This window comes from Carlito syrichta, unplaced genomic scaffold (assembly GCF_000164805.1).
Source record: "Carlito syrichta isolate Samal-C Ts95f unplaced genomic scaffold, Tarsius_syrichta-2.0.1 Scaffold313468, whole genome shotgun sequence".
NCBI classification, from domain to species: Eukaryota; Metazoa; Chordata; class Mammalia; order Primates; family Tarsiidae; genus Carlito; species Carlito syrichta.
Window position 1 is genome coordinate 616,675 of NW_007257564.1, and position 17,538 is coordinate 634,212.

A 17,538-nucleotide genomic window follows, 5' to 3' on the forward strand; every position below is an offset into this window, starting at 1 on the left:
AAGGGGTTGGGCAAGATGATGCTTCTGTTCTTCTAAGACTGCTTTTACAGTGAGACTTCTTCACTGCATTTCAAGGGTTGTCAGTTTCACATGGCAGGCATACAGTCCCCACTTAGTCAAGAAAAATACCCTGCCACACTGGCAGGCATTACCATTCGTTTGCCTGAGTGCCTGTCCCTTCTCCAGGACCCCTGGGAACAGGTGTGGAGGCACAGCTAAAGCAGGGCATGATGGGCTGGCGTATTGCCATGTACAAGTCCATGGTGTGCTATTTTGCTAATATCAACCATCCTCTACCCAAAGTCTAGCCTCTTATCGTCATGTCCTCTAATCAAGTCAGGCATAAGACCACAGCAGGAAGTGAAGGACTCAAACTTTTCTTTTGCTGTTAGAAATCTTTTGGTTCATGCTTAGAGGAATTTTAAGTATATTTTTCAGCCCTTCAAGAGAACCTCTCAGACTTCTAAGAACAATTCAGAATTTATATGCTTAAAACTGGGATTACTTCGGGATCTCTTCTGAGAGAACAGTGGTGTTGAGTATCCTATTTCTTCCCTTCCTCCTGGTGGTTAAGCATGCCCGAGTGACTTGCTTTGCCTGATGAAATGTGAGAATTGATGTTACTCCTAGAGAGAAGTCTGTGATCGCAGCTCAAACTCCAGTATACCCTTGACTTCCTTGGTCTTCAAGGCAGCACATGCCTTCCCAAACCTGTGTCCCTAAGTGACTGTGACCAGCAGAACCTTCCTGCAAACCCATGCTAGATGTGGAATAAGCTAGAAATAAATCTTTGCTATTTTAAGACACTGTGACTTTAAAAACTCCATAGTTATCTAGTTAATTCTAATATGAAGCTATGAAGGGTATATCATGGGCTTCTGTGTAGGAGAAGTGGAGCGATACGGGAATTTAAGGGATAAGGGGCTGGGGAGCAGGGAAAAGTGTGTCCAGGGGTCCCAAAATGGGCACTTGGGCTCTTTCTCTGTAAAGGGCTCTGCCCCTGCAAGTGAATGTCCCTGGCATTCAGTGGTCAGAGAATGCCAGGGTAAAGAGTAGGATCCTTAAGGGAATTATTCAAGTGCCCAAGAACTGAGTAGAATCAGAAAACCAACCTGGTACAGGAAGCATGTCCAAGAAGGCCTCCACAGTTCAGGGGAATTGTCACTGCTAACAATTCTAGATGCTGCAAACATTCACAGGAAGCTAGATTCATGGTCTATATTTGTTTGGATTTCTAAGAAACATATACTTTAAAGAAATCAAGAAAAGCAAGAACTCTCTGTCACAACACCAATAGAGAAAAACGGGGAAGGAGCCAGAGGAGGTAGGAAAAAAAATCAGGCCTGTTTGATTTTTAGCTTATAAACGAGATCTGGCTATGTTACCCAGGCCCATCTTGAACTTCTGGGCTCAAGTGATCCTTCTGCCTCAGCCTCCCCAAGACGTTGGGATTACAGGTGTGAGCCACTGAGCCGGCCTCCAGACAGCAGTGAATTCTGACGCCTTTGAGGAATAAATAAAAGGGGAAAAAGGGGAAAGAACACTTCCTACTGCTGTGCAGCTCTAGGAAATCCTTAGTAAGACTGGCAAGTCCTTGAACCTAAACCACCCGTTATAGGAATCCTGTTTCCCACACCTAGGTATCCCTGCCACACTTAACCACCTACCAGATCAAATTTCTGGCAAGCACAGCCACCAAGTCCACGCTGTGGTGGATTTCAGCTGGCAGCATCGGGACCCTCAGTTAAACATGCCCAAAGATCTGAGAGAAGAATTTCAAAGCCCCCACACAGTAGCCACACCATCCTTTATACAACTTATGAAAGTCTAAGGTGGGGGGGAGACCCATGATTATACATGACACGCTGAACATTATCCTTCATTAACAGCCTGGGCAACTTGCCAAACCCTCATCTCTACGGTAAGTCAAAAAATTATCCAGGCATGATGATGACGTGCACCTGTAGTTCCAGCTGATATGGATTCTTCAGGTCAGCCTAGGCTTCGAGAGCATCAATGGGTAGGCCAGACAAGGCCCAGAGACGATCGTCTGTGGGGCTGATAAGCCTAGCCCGGGAAGTATTGGCGCTCATGGGCAAGCACACCAGGCCCTGAAAGTGCTGCTGGTTCGGAAAGCTGACAAGCCTAGCCCCTGGAGTGTTAGCTCTGATGAGCAGGAAAGCCAAACGCTGAGAGTGTTACTGGTAGCTGGGCTGACAAGCCTAGCCCTCCCGAGTGCTTCAGCTTCAGCGTCTCTTCTTCTTTCAGCTGCTCTGCTGGTTCCACTGGTTCCCTGGCTGGCAACCCGGCCGCTGGGGAGCACAGCTCTCCAGGCTTTCTAGGCCCCATGATCTTTCCGCAGTTCTGCAGATCAAGGTCCAGGTTCTTTTCTCGCAAACACGGACAACGCAGAAGCGAGAAAGCAGAACTTAACATTGAGAGAACACGATAAGACAACGACATGTAGGAAAAACCCAAAGAAGTTGCTAGTCTGGGTCCAACACCTGCTGCTTATATAGCCCTAAGTCCAAGCTGATTGGCTAGCACTAGCTGTGAGCCGATTGGTCCACACTAGCTGTTCTGACTGGCCAGTACTAAGACCAGTCAGCAGGAAGTACGGGTCTAATCGTGAGTTGATTGGTTGCTTTTTGATCCCAGCAGAGAGTACTTAAGCTCTAGCTCGAGAGGCTGACAAGGAGCTTGTTTACCAATGCTGAGCCTGAGAGGTCTGCCGGAAGTTTGTTACATTGTTCCTGGAGGACCCACCCTGTCTGTCTGCCTCCTTGGTCTTTCTCTAGCTGTCTCCTGTCTCGCAGCCACTTGAAGGACTGAAGCAGAAGGATTGCCTGAACCCGGCAGGTCGAGGCTGCAGTGGCCATAAGTGTGCCACTGCACTCCAGCCTGGGTGAAACAGTGAGACTGCGACCCCAAAAAAAGAGCATTATCTTGGTGCTTATAGTACTACCTTGTATTTATTTCAGGGTTTACTGTTTACCAGGGGCTTTTACATATCTCTTCTCATTTGGAATGGTTGGGCTAACATTATCCTCATCATAAGGGTGGGAATTCTGAAGATCCAGCTGTAGGGCATCTGGCCATGCAGGGAGAAACTGAATCAAGCACTCAACCATCTCCCTCTTAGTTCAGGACTCAGTCTGTAAGCAGACAGGGAGGGTCTCCAGGGACTACAGGAATTTAATCAACTTGAGGAATCAGACTTTTTTTAAAACAGCCTCCTGCCCTTTAGCCGGTGTGGAATGTACCTAGCTGGTTAAAACCAGCTCCTGACAGACCCTAGCAACCTAGAGATGACCATGAGTGAACTTTCCTCATGACCATGTTAACATCTCCACATCAAGAAGAGCTATAAACTCATCACTATAACATGGAACCTATGTACTGGCATGATGCCTTACTTCATCTATGCAACGAAAACCCCTCCTCTCCCCTCTCCATCACCCCATGAAACTCTTCTGTCACTTTCCTTCGGGAAGACACTACTTTGGAGAATATTTTCAGTGTTTTCCTTACTTGCATCAAGTAATAAAATCCCATTGATCAAAACCTTCATTCTTGTGCAGAGTCATTTGTGACTTGCCAGGGGAATGAATCCCATTTGTTCAAGTAAAGCGTCTGCTGAAATCCAATTCTCCCAACATGTTTGTCATGTCCTTAAATGAGAATTCATTTTAGGCCACTTGCTTAACAGGTTGCTCCAGAAAGAAAACACACTTCAAGAAAATTTCTTCTCAGTCCTGTCACTAGAGGTAGCATTCATAGGATGAGAACTAATGAAACTAAGGGGTTAATTTGATCAGTTCTGCCTGCCCTGTTTGCTTTTTGTTATTTTCCCCCTTTATCCATGAGGCTGAAGATTGTAGTAGCTGACACCTCACCAATGAACACTGAAACTTAACCCTGACTGGTTACTTTAGAAACATTTATAGGTCACCGTGGTAATGGTCACTTCAGTTGTTTTTCAGGAACTTGGGCCAGTTCCTGTCCAGTTCATAAAAGTTGAGACTGCCGGGTTCGGTGGCTCAGCCTGTAATCTCGCGCCTTTGGGAGACTGAGATGAGTGGATTGCCTGAGCCCGCGGGTTCGAGACCCACCTGGGCAACTTGGTGAGACCTCATCTCTGCAATAAATCAAAAAATCAGCCAGGCGTGGTAGCGTATGCCTATAATTCTGGCTACTGGAAAGGCTGAGGTGGAAGAATTGCCGGAGCCCAGCAGGTCGAGGCTGCGGTGGCCGGGAGCGGCCACTGCACTCCATTCTGGGCGACAGAGTGAGACTCCAACTCAAAAAAAAAAAAAAAAAAGTTGAGACCACGAACCCTTCAGCTAGGCCACCCAGTAGGTGGCCCTGTGGCGTCAGAAGGTTAAAAACATCACCCTCATCATGTGAATGCTGCCAGTTTCTGCACATATGTCCTACGAAATATCATGAACCACAACCTTGCACAGAATAAATGTTTTTCTTTATTTTTCCTCACTGCCAATCACCTTTTCCCATGCCATAGACCAGGGTCTCCAACCCTCAGGCCAGTACTGGTCCGTTACCTGTTAGGAACCAGGCCACCTAGCAGGTTTTTAAAGGCAAGAAAGAAGCAGGGGGCGATGGTTCATGCCTGTAATCCCAGCACTTTTGGAGGCCAAGGAGGGCAGATTTCTTGAGCGCAAGAGTCTGAGACCAGCCTGGGTAACACAGTGAAAACTTGACTCTACAAAAAATAAAAAAAATTAGCTGAGTGTAGTGGTATACCTGTAGTCCCAGCTACTAGAGTGGCTGAACTGGAAGGACTGTCTGAGCCCAGGAGGTCATGGCTACTGTGAGCTATGATTATCATGATCATGTCACTGCACTCCAGCCTGGCCAACAGAGTGAGACCCTGACTCAATAAATAAGTGAATAAATAAAAAGGCAAAAAAGGGGAGCACAGAGAGGGCTGATACAACGTTTGTCAGGAATTCTCATTGGTTTACAGAAATAACTTTGATTAGTGATTGGCTATACATTGTAAGGTTGTAAGTGTGGGTTATAATGTCCGGTGTGACATTATTAGGTTAATTTATAGCCTTTTGTGGCAATAGCAAGCAGTTTCAAGAGAAGAACATATAGCTCAGAGGGGGGGAGTAGGATATGATTGCTGTCTCATTTTAAAAGGGCTTGCAAATAAAAGTTCTTTTCTTTTCTGAACTCCCTGAAGGAGGAGAGTTTTGAGTCAAATCTTGAAGGATGAGTAGGTTGGCTTGGGATTCACTGAGAAATCTCACTATTAGGTAAAAGGACTTGCATGTAAGAATGTCCTTTTACCTATAGTGGCCTGTTAGGGACTGGGCCACACAGTAGGAGGTGAGTGTCGGGTTAAGTGAGCAAAGCTTCATCTGTATTTTACAGCTGTTTCCCATTGCTCATATTACTGTCTGAGCTCCATCTCCTGTCAGATCAGTGGCGGCATTAGATTCTCATAGGAGCATGAAATTGTGAACCGCACATGTGAGGGATCTAGGTTGCAAACTCTTTATAAGAATCTAATGCCTGATGATCTGAAGTGAGATGAGGCGGTGATACTAGTGCTGGGGAGTAACTGCAAATGCAGATTAACATCAGCATTAAGATTTAACTGCACAGAGATCATCATAAATCAATCGCTTGCAGACTCAGATCAGAACCCTATCCTGAGTGGCCAGTGAGTGGATGTACTTTAATTATACAGCCACATCTGGTGGCAGGCTTTAAGTTAGAATCTGATATTTTAGTCCATGTGTGGCCTGCCCATTATTTTATTTACCACTTCCATCCATGCCTCTTTTATTTTTTATGGGGAGATGTATAATTATTTCATTATACATTACAATATAATAATAATAGAAATAAAGTGCACAATAAATTTTATGCACTTGAACTATCCTAAAACCATCCCCCAACCTCAGTTCATGGAAAAATTGTCTTCCATGAAACCAGTCTCTGATGCCAAAAAGGTAGGGGACCGCTGCCATAGACCACCCCACCTTCCTAACCCATACATGTCTCTAAGTCTTATCTTTGGGGAAGCAAATCTGAAAACGGTTCTTCTGCCTCCTCAGTTGGCTCCTTGTGAAAAAAACTTTCTCTTTTGCAAAACCCACGCACAGTGATTGATTTATTGTGCACAGGCAGAACGGGCCTGGACTTGGTGATAACATGGATTTTTCTCTGGCAGAGAAACTCATGGAGATGGGTCATAAGGTGTCCTCTCTACCAGGACATTCTTTATGAGGGATGTGTCCATGATCTCTCATTGCCAGAGCAGCCCAGGGTGGTTTCAGGACAGGGGAGGAATTGTTAGCTGAGATATCCTCACTGAGTTGAGATATCCTTACTGCAAATAGAGAGAAAGTCTGGCTTAGAGATGCAGATTCTGTGGGGAAAACCTTCCCAAAGCCTTTCTCAACCCTTCAAAATGCTTATTTATGTGGGACTAAACCAATGTGTACTTTTCTTTAGCATTAATGGAGATGGTCTTCTTTCCAAAGAGAAAGAACTCAAAATGATAAAACAGGAATTACTCAGACTACAGGAAAAATCCAAATCATAGTTCCATTCCATGAACTGGCAAAGCTCAAGAAGGAAGATGAAGGTATATCGACTTTGAGCAGTTTCAGTGTATCAACTAAAGTCAAAGAGACCAGACAGTCCAATAAATGAGCTGTGGCAAGTGTGATGAAAATAAACATGAAATTTGCAAGAACCAAGAGGAATGGAATACAGCACATCAATTCTAGGATCGGTGACTATATGGAAAATATCTAAAGCATCAATATTTTCTTTGGTTGTCAGAAAAACACCCAAGCACAAAAGCCTTTTAAACTACGAAATTATCTCCTAGGGGACTAAAATGTGAAACATTTCCATTTCCGTAGCATACTTCATCCAACTTCCTTTCAAAGTAGGATAGAAACAAGTTGCACTTTAGACCTCTTCAGGCTTGCTTCCAGCAGGAGGAAAATGTTCTGGGTCCATTAAACAGCACTGGACCTGACTTTTATTTTATACTTAAGAATAATTTATTCAGCGGTAGGAAATTGCTTTTCTTTCTTAGCAGAAGCGACTTCCTGGACGGCCAAAGAGGAAGTAGCCAGATGATGAGCTAAAAAAGAGTCTCTAAGATCTAGTCCTGATGACACCACAACCAGGTCATAATGCACAGGTCACGTAGCCACTCACAATCTCTGTATCCTTATTTATAAAATGAGAAGGTGATTAATGGTTCAAAGTGGGTTTTTGTTCCTGCAATTGCTCCTAGGGAGCTTTGAGTGACTACAGATGCCTGGAACCTCCCACAGACCTACTGAATCAGAATTTGTGGGAATCTAAATTTGTAAAGATCTCCCTAGTGACTTGAAAGAGGTCATCCTGTAGACCAGTATCTTAGGATTAATTAGAAAAATGTTCAAAATCTAAAATTCTTCCAACTCCAAAATTCAATGACAGGGAGAAAGTGGAAAGAGCAGGTCAGGGAGAAAGCATTCTTCTGTGTGCAGCTATGCACTTCTTTGTTAGAAATGCCAAACCTTGGACCCTGATAGAAACCTACTGAATTAGAATCTTTATTTAAACAAGATCCCCACCCCAGGTGGTTTATAAGCACATTAAAGTTAGAAAGCCCATCCCCCCACCCCCGGTTTTTGTTTTGTTTTGTTTTGTTTTTTGAGGTGGAGTCTCACTCTGTCACCCAGACTGGAGTGCAGTGGCCGAAGTCTCACTCTGTTACCCAGCCCGGAGTGCAGTGACACCCCCCCCCCCATTTTAAACAGTCTGTCTGTTACCCAGCCTAGAGTGCAGTGACATGATTATGACACCTAGCTAATTTTTATATTTTTGGTAGAGATGGGGATCTCACTATGATGTTCAGGCTGGTCTCAAAATCCTGGCCTCAAGCAATCCTCCCACTTCTGCCTCCCAAAGTGCCGGGATTACAGGCATGAGCCACCAAGCCCAGCCAGAAAGCCCATTGTATTTCATTAATGAGAAGTGACTCCGCCTACCTACATGCCAACCAGTCATTTTCCTATCCAGTCTCTGTGGCTTAGCCAACCCAGGAACATGTCACAAAGGAAACATTCCACATAGCTGATATCATTTACTGGATACCATTCTCTTCAAAGCATGAGAATTTTGGATATCATCCCCCAAGTCAAAAAATCCCTTTTCAAATTTGTCTAAGTACCTGTGAAGGAAAAAGAGTGAGGTCAAAAGGAAAGAGCTAAGCTCTGTGTGTGTGTGTGTGTGTGTGTGTGTGTGTGTGTGTGTATAGCATTATTATTCCACCTATTCACCACGCAAAATTTTCCAGAGGAATGCTGGCACTCTCAGATAGAAGGAGATTTTAAATTGTGCTTGGCTATTAGTATTTGATTGAAGCAGAGGGAAATAAAATGTACCGCAGCTTAAACTTTTTCAGTTGCTTGCTATCCTTACTCTGTCTTGAGAGCTGATTACCAAATGACAAGAAAAAAAATAACAACTCCACACAGAAAATACATATTTTTGCTTCTAAGAGAGAGGAGTCCAATTTACAAAATTCAGATAGAGCATGTAAAAGAATTAGAAAGCCAGAAAAATAAATAAATAAACAAAACCTTCCCAGACAAAAGAAAATATATTGCTATTTTTTCTCAAGGGGAAAAAAAGCATCCAATTTCATTTTTGATGGCATTCCACTGAAATAAAATTCTTGAGAAACTTTAATGCCTCTGGGTGTTGCACTGTGATTATTTATTATGGGAAGCACAGGATGCCCTCTGAACACAGATGTTCCTTCTGTTATTTTGAAGACGTGCCCACTCCACTATTGGGGAGTGTTTTGGGGGAAAAAAAAAAAAAACTCCTTTCCTCCTTACATTAAATGTAAATATGCTTCCACGTGACATTTCTCCTTTATTCCTCATTCTGCCTCGCAGCACCAAAGAGTAGATCTAATTCCTGTTCCATGACACAACTTTTCAGATATCTGAAGAAGGTAATCAACTGCTATAGAACTGTCTGTTGTTTAGTAAATAATGCATTAAGCCATCCTTTGTTCATAGGACCAATTGAAAGAACTGATTAAATCAGATTAAATTCCTTATATGCATAAAAGCCTAGACAGGCATCCTCCAAAAATGAACTTTCTCGCGAACTCTGTTGTGATAATGCTTGTTGTCATTTTTCAGGCTCCCTTAAGCCAAGTTCCTTCATTAACATAATGAACTACCACCATCACACAGTGAACACTGTACTCCCTCATGCTAAATTTGGGTTTCCAGAAGGCAAGGCTCCAGTTGGACTGGAAACTCTTTCTTTACAAAGTACAGTACTAAACCTAATGTCTACTTAAGACCGTATCATTCTTAGTTAAGTCTGTGATTGTTTTCCTATAACATCAGACATATGAACACAATTAAACAATCTTTTTTTTCTTTAGTGAACTAGATGGTGCATTGATCATAGTTATTTTTTAAACTGAGTCTCAACTTTCTAAGCACATTAAAATTACCTGGGGAGCTTTAAAAAATCATAATGCCCATGTCATACTTCAGACCATTTAAATCAGAATCTCCGGGTGTGTAAGTCAATCATCAGCATTGTTTAAAACTCTGCAGATAGTTCCAATGTGCTGAAACCACCCAGAAAAAAAACGAATGAAGAGTTCTCCGTGAAAGGTAGGTCAATGTGAGAAATGTGAGTTTTTGACTGGTGGATTTGATGGCTGATTGAATGAAAGGCGGGTTGAGGAGAGAAGACATAACTCCTAAATGTGATTTAGAGCTTAGACCACCATTGGAAAGGATATCAAAACCACCACATTCAGAGCACATGGGAAGAGCATGGCTGTAGAGACCTATTCATCTCTTACCTGGGCCAGGCTCCTTTTCCTTCCTTCGACACTGCAGGCCTACTCCACTATTGGGGAGTGTTTTGAAATAATAATAATAATAACTCTTTCCCTCTTAAATTGAATGTATATATGCTTCCATGTGTCATGGAAGCTGATCTCTCCTTCTGCTGATCTCGCCACCTGCCTTGAAGTGGCAGTCCATGTGACAAGCAACACTAATAGTGGAAGGCATCAGGACAACAGAAGGGAAATTGCTGCCACTACCTTTCTGGTAACCTTTGACTCACACACCAGAGAGACAACTGGTTTACCTATGGCTTCAGAAATCCCCTACAGTTAGTTGGTCACTCTTGAAGGAAGCCCCACCGATCCACTTCCCAGTTTAGAAGACTTCAGTGTTTTGCACAACACAGAAGGTGGTCAAGAAATGTGTTTTGGATAAAATAATTTGATACCACTTGCTTGTCTTCAAAGCACTTGTAACAATCATGTCTGCCTCCCCTGCCAGAGAGAAAGCTTCATGTCTAGTTTCTTGTCTGAAATATCCTCAGCATCTGTCAAGTGATTCACAGTTGGCACTCAGAAAATGCTTGATGAATGAGCAACTAAATAAATATTTATTCTGTATCTCACACAACATTCAGTATAATAGGAATTCTAGCAAACATTTGGTTGATTAATATTAATCCAAAGCAATGAAGTGTCTGGAAACAAAAACTTTTCTGGAAACTGTGATGCTGTAAGTCTCTATTTTCTCTTTCCAGGTCACTGAGTGATATTTTTCAATTTCCTCAAATATAAAGCATCATCAATAATGTGCATTACAATGTAAAGAGCATTAATAAGGTTAGTGTGAATGTGTATGTTTTTCTTTTAATGTAGCAAAAGAAACCACAGAGTACTAAATGATAGTGGTCAGTGAAGAGCATTTCCTGCTGTTTCCTGCCCCATGATATATGTGCAGAAAATAAACAAGGAAAAAATTCATATTTGAAAAGACAATGTGAAGAAATAGTGACTCAGTAGTATGATTCAAATACAAGGCAAGAGGAGTTGATTAAAACAAAGGAAAAGAGATATTTTAAAAGGTGCATAGGCCTGGTGCCAGGGCTCACACCTGTAATCTCATCACTTTGGAAGGCTGAGGTGAGAGGATTGCTTGAGCCCAGGAGTTTGAGACCAGCCTTGGCAACATTGCAAGACCTCATCTCTGCAAAAATAAACAAACAAACAAACAAAAATTAGCTGGGTGTGGTGGCAAACACCTGTAGTCTCTGCTACTTGGAAAGTTGAGGTGAAAGGATCACCTGAGCCTAAGAGATCGTAGTTGCAGTGAGCCATGAGTGTGCCACTGCACTCCATCCTGGGCAATGGAGTGAGATGCCAACTCAAAAAAAAAAAAGAAAAGAAAAGAAAAAGAGCTGAATATTATTGTACAAAACTGTGCTTAGCAAAACTATCTGGTGCAATGGCAGTACTTTGATTTGTGACATGTGTAGAAAATCCCCAAAATGTAGGTTAGCCTAATTAAAGGTAAAAGTTGTTCGTGCAGTCATAAAGGTAAAAGTCCCTCAAGCAATCAGCTGGATTTTGTTCTCTTTCCCTCAACAGGACAAGAGCCAAGCACGGAGGGGTGGTCAGACATTAAAAAGGAAATCTCAGAACAGAGCTTCACATTTTTCCTTGGAAGCATCTTTCACTCCCTGTGAAACTGACACATATGTTTAACAAAATAAAACAAAACACTTATCCTTTGTCTAATTGAAATCCATGTTGCAATTTAAACCTATTTCCTAATTTGGTTCTCAGTAGCTATGGAAAAAAATAAGTTAATTTCTTCTTCATGAAGAAGAAAGTTAAAAACAAGGGAAAATTTCTTCTTCATGAGGAAATTCAGGCTAATCCAGATTACCCTAAACCACTCATCTTTTCCTTATTGAGTCCATTTTCTGTAACCCTTAAGTTTCTGAATTGAGATTGTATCCTAAATACTAAAATCCTGAATTTTAAATCCTAAAATACCAAAACACATTGAAATGTTTTGGGGATAACAAATGACTTGGGAAAAAAGAGTGATGGAAAGCGTTATTCTATGTACAATTAAAAAGAAGTCAACGATTATTTACAAAATGTTAAAGTCCACACGGGGGATTTTGCCCATTAGGTATTAAAACCTTCTATCAAAACTGCAAAAAATTCGAGCAGTAGGATCCTGGCATAGGTATAGACGAACATAGTAACAGAGTGGAATTGAGTCCAGACACAAACCCATTTATACCGTTGCTACTAATAAATCATAACGATGCCCAACACAAAGACACGAGTCAGTGTCCCTGGGGTCAGTGCCGCAATGACACACCCCATGAATCCTCACAATAACAGGAGTCAGGCAGAGATGGTATTCGGACCCAGACCTCTTAGACCCCTACATCTATGCACTTTATGAAAGTATGCTAGAGCCTTCATTTCATATCAGCAATATTTAAAATAATTACAAAAAGGATATTGGAACAATTTGTTTAAAATGTAAGAAAAGGTAATGTTAGATTACTCTCTCATATCACTAAGTTAAAAAATAAATAAATAAATAAGACTGGGCTTGGTGGCTCAGCCTGTAATCCCAACACTTTGGGAGGCTGAGGTGGGTGGATTGCCTGAGCCCACGGGTTTGAGACCAGCCCGAGCAACTTGGCAAGAATCTACAATAAGCCAAAAATTAGCCAGATGTGGTAGCACATGCCTGTAGTTCTGGCTACTTGAAAGGCTGAGGCAGAAGGATTGTCGGAGCCAAGCAGGTCGATGCTGGGGTGGCCGGGAGTGTGCCACTGCACTCCAGCATGGGCGACAAAGTGAGACTCTGACTTAAAAAAAAAATAAATAGAGATAGGAACTTGCTATGTTGCCCACGCTGGTCTCAAATCTCTGGCCTTAAGCGATCCTCCTGCCTTGGCCTCCCAAATTGCTGGAATTACAAGCATGAACCATGCCCAGTCTCATTTTTAAAAAAAATTTAGATGAACTAAAATGTGAAATGCAAAAAAAAAAAGTACTATATTAAATAGAATAGTTTTATACTTTTAAGGAAGGCTATTTTTAGCCTTCCTTATCTTAGACACTAAGGTAAGAAACCATAGAGAAAAACTGACCCATCTGACCACTTAGCTGGAATATAAGGAAAGTTGAACAACCTAGAAAAACACTTGCAATGTATATGAGAAACAAAGGGTTAATATCCTTAGTTATAAGATGTGCTTACAAATAAATATGGAAAATATTGACATCTTAATCAAAACTGGAAAAAAGATATGAACAGATATTCCACAAAAAAATGAAAGATCAATTGTCAATAAATATAGAAAAAATATGCCCACATTCACTTTCTAAACACTAAAAGTACGCAGAGCTAATGAGAACGTGTGTGCTGGAACAGGCATTGCTGTACAGGGTTGGTAGCTGCATAAATTGATACAAACAAAGATAAATTTTCTTATCCAGGAAGTAAAGGAAATAGATTAAGTAATCGCTAAGGGTCTCTATTTCTCTGAGTTGTGTCAATGATGTATAAATGATATAGCAATCAATGAAATTTATTTTTGTCGAAATACATGATTAAATACATGTTTTCTTCTTTAGTGACTTAAATCTATTTGGAGAATTTATATGATTTATATCAAAAACCTTACAACACAAATATGTACCAAGAAAGTTTATGGAAACATCTGGGCTACTAGAACCGACCAGGAATGGACTGTACAGAAGAAACTGAGAAGTAAACATATGGCACTAATACAGTGTAGAAAGCTGGACCAAAGCTAGGCACGGACTGTGGAGGCATGTGAGAAGAGCATTTAATCCAGACTTGGAGATAAGGAGTGTCGGAAAGATTCTCCATAGGCAGCAACAGATGCAAAGATGGGGGCCCCTGGAGAACACTATGAGTCCCAGGAACTATTGGGGTTCACCGAGGCTTAAAAGCAGGACAGCTAGAAGCCCAGAGAGGAAAGACAGGTTTTACAGTTATCTTTAGAAATCTGGATTTTATTCTTACAGTAACTGTAAACTGTGTGACCAACTCAGATTTAAATTTGGGAAAAATCACTCTAGGCAACTCCCATTTCCAGTTAGTTCATGCACTGAGATGCCCAGAGAAAAACATAGTTGAAGTCAGAAAAGAAAGGGAAATCCTAGATCTCAAACAGAGGAAACTGAACATTGGAATGGTAAGTGCCTGAGCAGATGCAGTCCTCTCTAAAGGAGAGTGGGAAGTTTTGTCCAAGTTCAGGAACTTGAACTTAGCTGACCCCTGATGATGCTTGGGCGAGGGAGGAGCAGAGAGTTGGAGCTAAGACTCTTTGAAGAGCCTTCCCTCAGTAATCTCATTCCTCCTCACACAGATTCATTTATACACATATGAGGCCATCATGCCAGCATTGCTTCCTTCTCACAGTCACAGCATCAATGTTTTTCTCCTACTGGACTGTTCCCAGCAGCCTCTTCATATGCTGACATCTCTCACATCTTTCAGAATCTTTGACTTCACTTTCCCTGACAGCTTTCACCTCATTTTTCAGTTTCCCTTTGCAACAAAACTCCTCAAAAAAGTTGCCATTAGCATTTCCAACTGCTTTCTTGTCAAGTTTATCAATGAGTTTCACAATAGGAGGGGGAACCCCCCCCAAAAAACCACGCAATTATTTTTTGGAGGGTGGGCCCCTTTAGTACATGCTTCCCCCCCTAGGTGAATGTTCTGGGAACACATTGCCATCGCTGTACCAGCTAGCATTGTTGTGAGAGTTTGCATTAGGCTTCAATGATATTTTTTTTTTGGAGATTCTTTCAATGCATTTGCCCACTTCATGATGGGTGATTTATGAGGACACCTCCCACATCGCTCTGAAAGTTCTGCAGTTTTTTACCAAAAACATGACCACCGTGCCCCACCCTCCCTATTTACCCGATCTACCCCTGAGTGACTTTTTTTGGTTTGTTTCCCTGGATGAAAAAAAAGGGAAACATTTTGCTGATGTGGAAGAAGTGAAACAAAAATGGCAGAAGCACTAAAAGGCATCCAAATTGATGGATTCAAAAACTGTTTTGTGTAATGGAAAAAGAGTCTCCATAGGTGTATTGCATCAAATGGAGAGAACTTTGAAGGTGATTGAAGTTTAAACATGTAAGAATAAATACACGTGTTTTAAAATAAATAAATTCCAGGTATTTTGGGGTCCCCCTCAAAGTATAGGCTAAACTGCAGACCTCATTCAAATCTCATCTGTTGTTCCACTAATGTTTTTTCTCTGTTCCGTGATTGTAACCAGGCCTCACACTGCCCTTAGTTGTTATTTTTTCTTAATCTCCTCCTCTGTGTGACAGTTCCTTAGTCTTGTCTTTCATGACCTCGAAGCTTTTGAAGAGTACTGAACAGTTTAAAAACAGTAAATTATATCACATTAAAAGAGAGAAAGAGAAAAAAACACTAAGAGCAATTTTATGTCAATACATTTAAAACCTTGGGACCATTAAAAATTCATAAAAAAGCAAGTTAGTCAAAGTAGATTCAAGAAGAGCCTTGAATAGTCCTGTAGCTATTAATGAAATTAAAATCTACCCTCCAAGAAGATAAAATAAAATAAATAACATTAGGCCCACCAGTTTTATGGTGAGTTCTAGCAAAACTTTAAGAAACACATAATCTCAATCTTTTACAAACTGATCCAATGAAGAAAAAGAGAGGAACAACTCTTCCATCTTACATTATAAGAACATATACTTGATACTAAACCTAGACAAGGGCAGTAAGACAGAAATGCGGAACAATCTCCCTTGTCAATATAGGAGCATGTTTCTTGCCAATTTATGTCGGTAAAAAAATACAATCAACCCAAGATATTTAGGAAAAGTATTTGATGGACGATGGCACACATTGATAATTTTCTTTTTAAAAAATCTCTGAACAAGCTAGAAACACATGGGAATTTCCTTAACTTGATGAAGATCATCTTCCAAAAACCTAGAACAAACATTTTACTTAATGATGAATTATTAGAAGCATTTCCTTTAGAGAAAGAAATAAGATGCAGACTCTATGCCTCACTATTTCCATTTAACATTTCACTGGAAGCCCAAGGGAAAAAAATAAGATATATTTGGAGGGAAAAAATAAGCCTATTGTCACACACAGATGATATCATTCTTGGCACATGAATTCAAGAGAATCTGTAAATAAAGTATTTAAAATTATTTGTTCTCTGATTTTAGAAATTAAGAAGAAGATCTGATCTGGTGATTGAGTGAGAGAAGGAAGACTTAAGGATGACATCTGGTGTTCTGACTTGGGAAACTATGTGATGTGGTATCGTTTACTCAGACTGCTAAATCTGAAGGAAAGTGAACCTAGGGTTAGGGCAGAGGTAGACCAGGCATGAAGTTTTTAAGGAAACTTATCTACAGGGAATCTCAACATCATGAGAAATGTAAAGAGATGGAGAGCATTGTCCTAATCAGAACTTCTATTGAAGAGATTACTACACGTACTGCAGAAATACTCTTTTTTTCTTTTGTAGAGACAAGGTCTTGCTATGTTGTCCAGCTGGCCTTGAACTCCTGGGCTCAGTCAATCCTCCCGCCTCAACCTCCCAAAGTGCTGGGATTACAGGTGTGAGCTACCGCGCCCAGCCAGGAATCCTCTTATGAGCCACTTGAGATGGGGGTAAGACTTTCCTTCCCTCAGAGGAACATGCTAGTTAAGGTGGCAGCTCACTTGGCTGACTCCTAAGAAAGGAAGCTCTAGGCAGCCACATGGGTTCTGCCCAGCCACAGGGGTTACCCAAGTTTGGAGTCAAGCTGGTTTGGCCAGGAAAATGGGTTTTGGAATCAGTAACAATTCATTCTCTGCTCTCTCCTTCAAAAGTTCTTAACTGCTATTCTAAATTAATGTCGAAAGGGCGGAAATGTGTGCACATCTATAGCTACCTAGGAGGTCTTCCCATCTCAGTCTCATGCTGGGTGGTGAAAGCCAATGAAATCAGCTCACTATGTGTCGAGTGAGACTTCAGGGTTTCAAGCAGAAGATCACACATGTTTGTCGGAACCTAGAAATGCATGTTTGGGAGGTGTCAGCATCTGGAGGAGAGTTGAATCCATGGGCACGGATGGACCAGGTTGATAGGACAAAGAGAAAAATTAGAAGAGACAAGCTCCAAGAATGGAATGCTGGGGAAGAGAAAAAAGAAGTAGGTAGAAAACGATGGCAACCTCTTGACAGAATCCAGAAGAGAGAACACCAAGGAGAAAACTTGCGGCAGTGACAAATATTAGCAAAATGAAAAGTGCTGACGGCCGGGGCAAGTTAATCAAGTTCAGTAAGATTGTACCCTGACCAATTCATTCCTTAAGTTGTTTGTTCACTCATTGATACAGTTTGGACATTTGTCCCTTCCAAATCTCATGTTGAAATTTGATCCCCAGTGTGGGAAGTAGGGCCCAGTGGGAGGTGTCTGGGACGTGGAAGCGAATCCCTCAATGGCTTCATGTAGTCCTCCTGGTAATGAGTGAGTTCTCAGTTCTTACGCTATCAGTTTCTCCAGGAGCTGATTGTTGACAAGAGCCTGGCATGTCCGCAACACCTTCCTCCTCTCTTGCCTTGTGATACACAGGCTCCCCTTCACCTTCTTCTT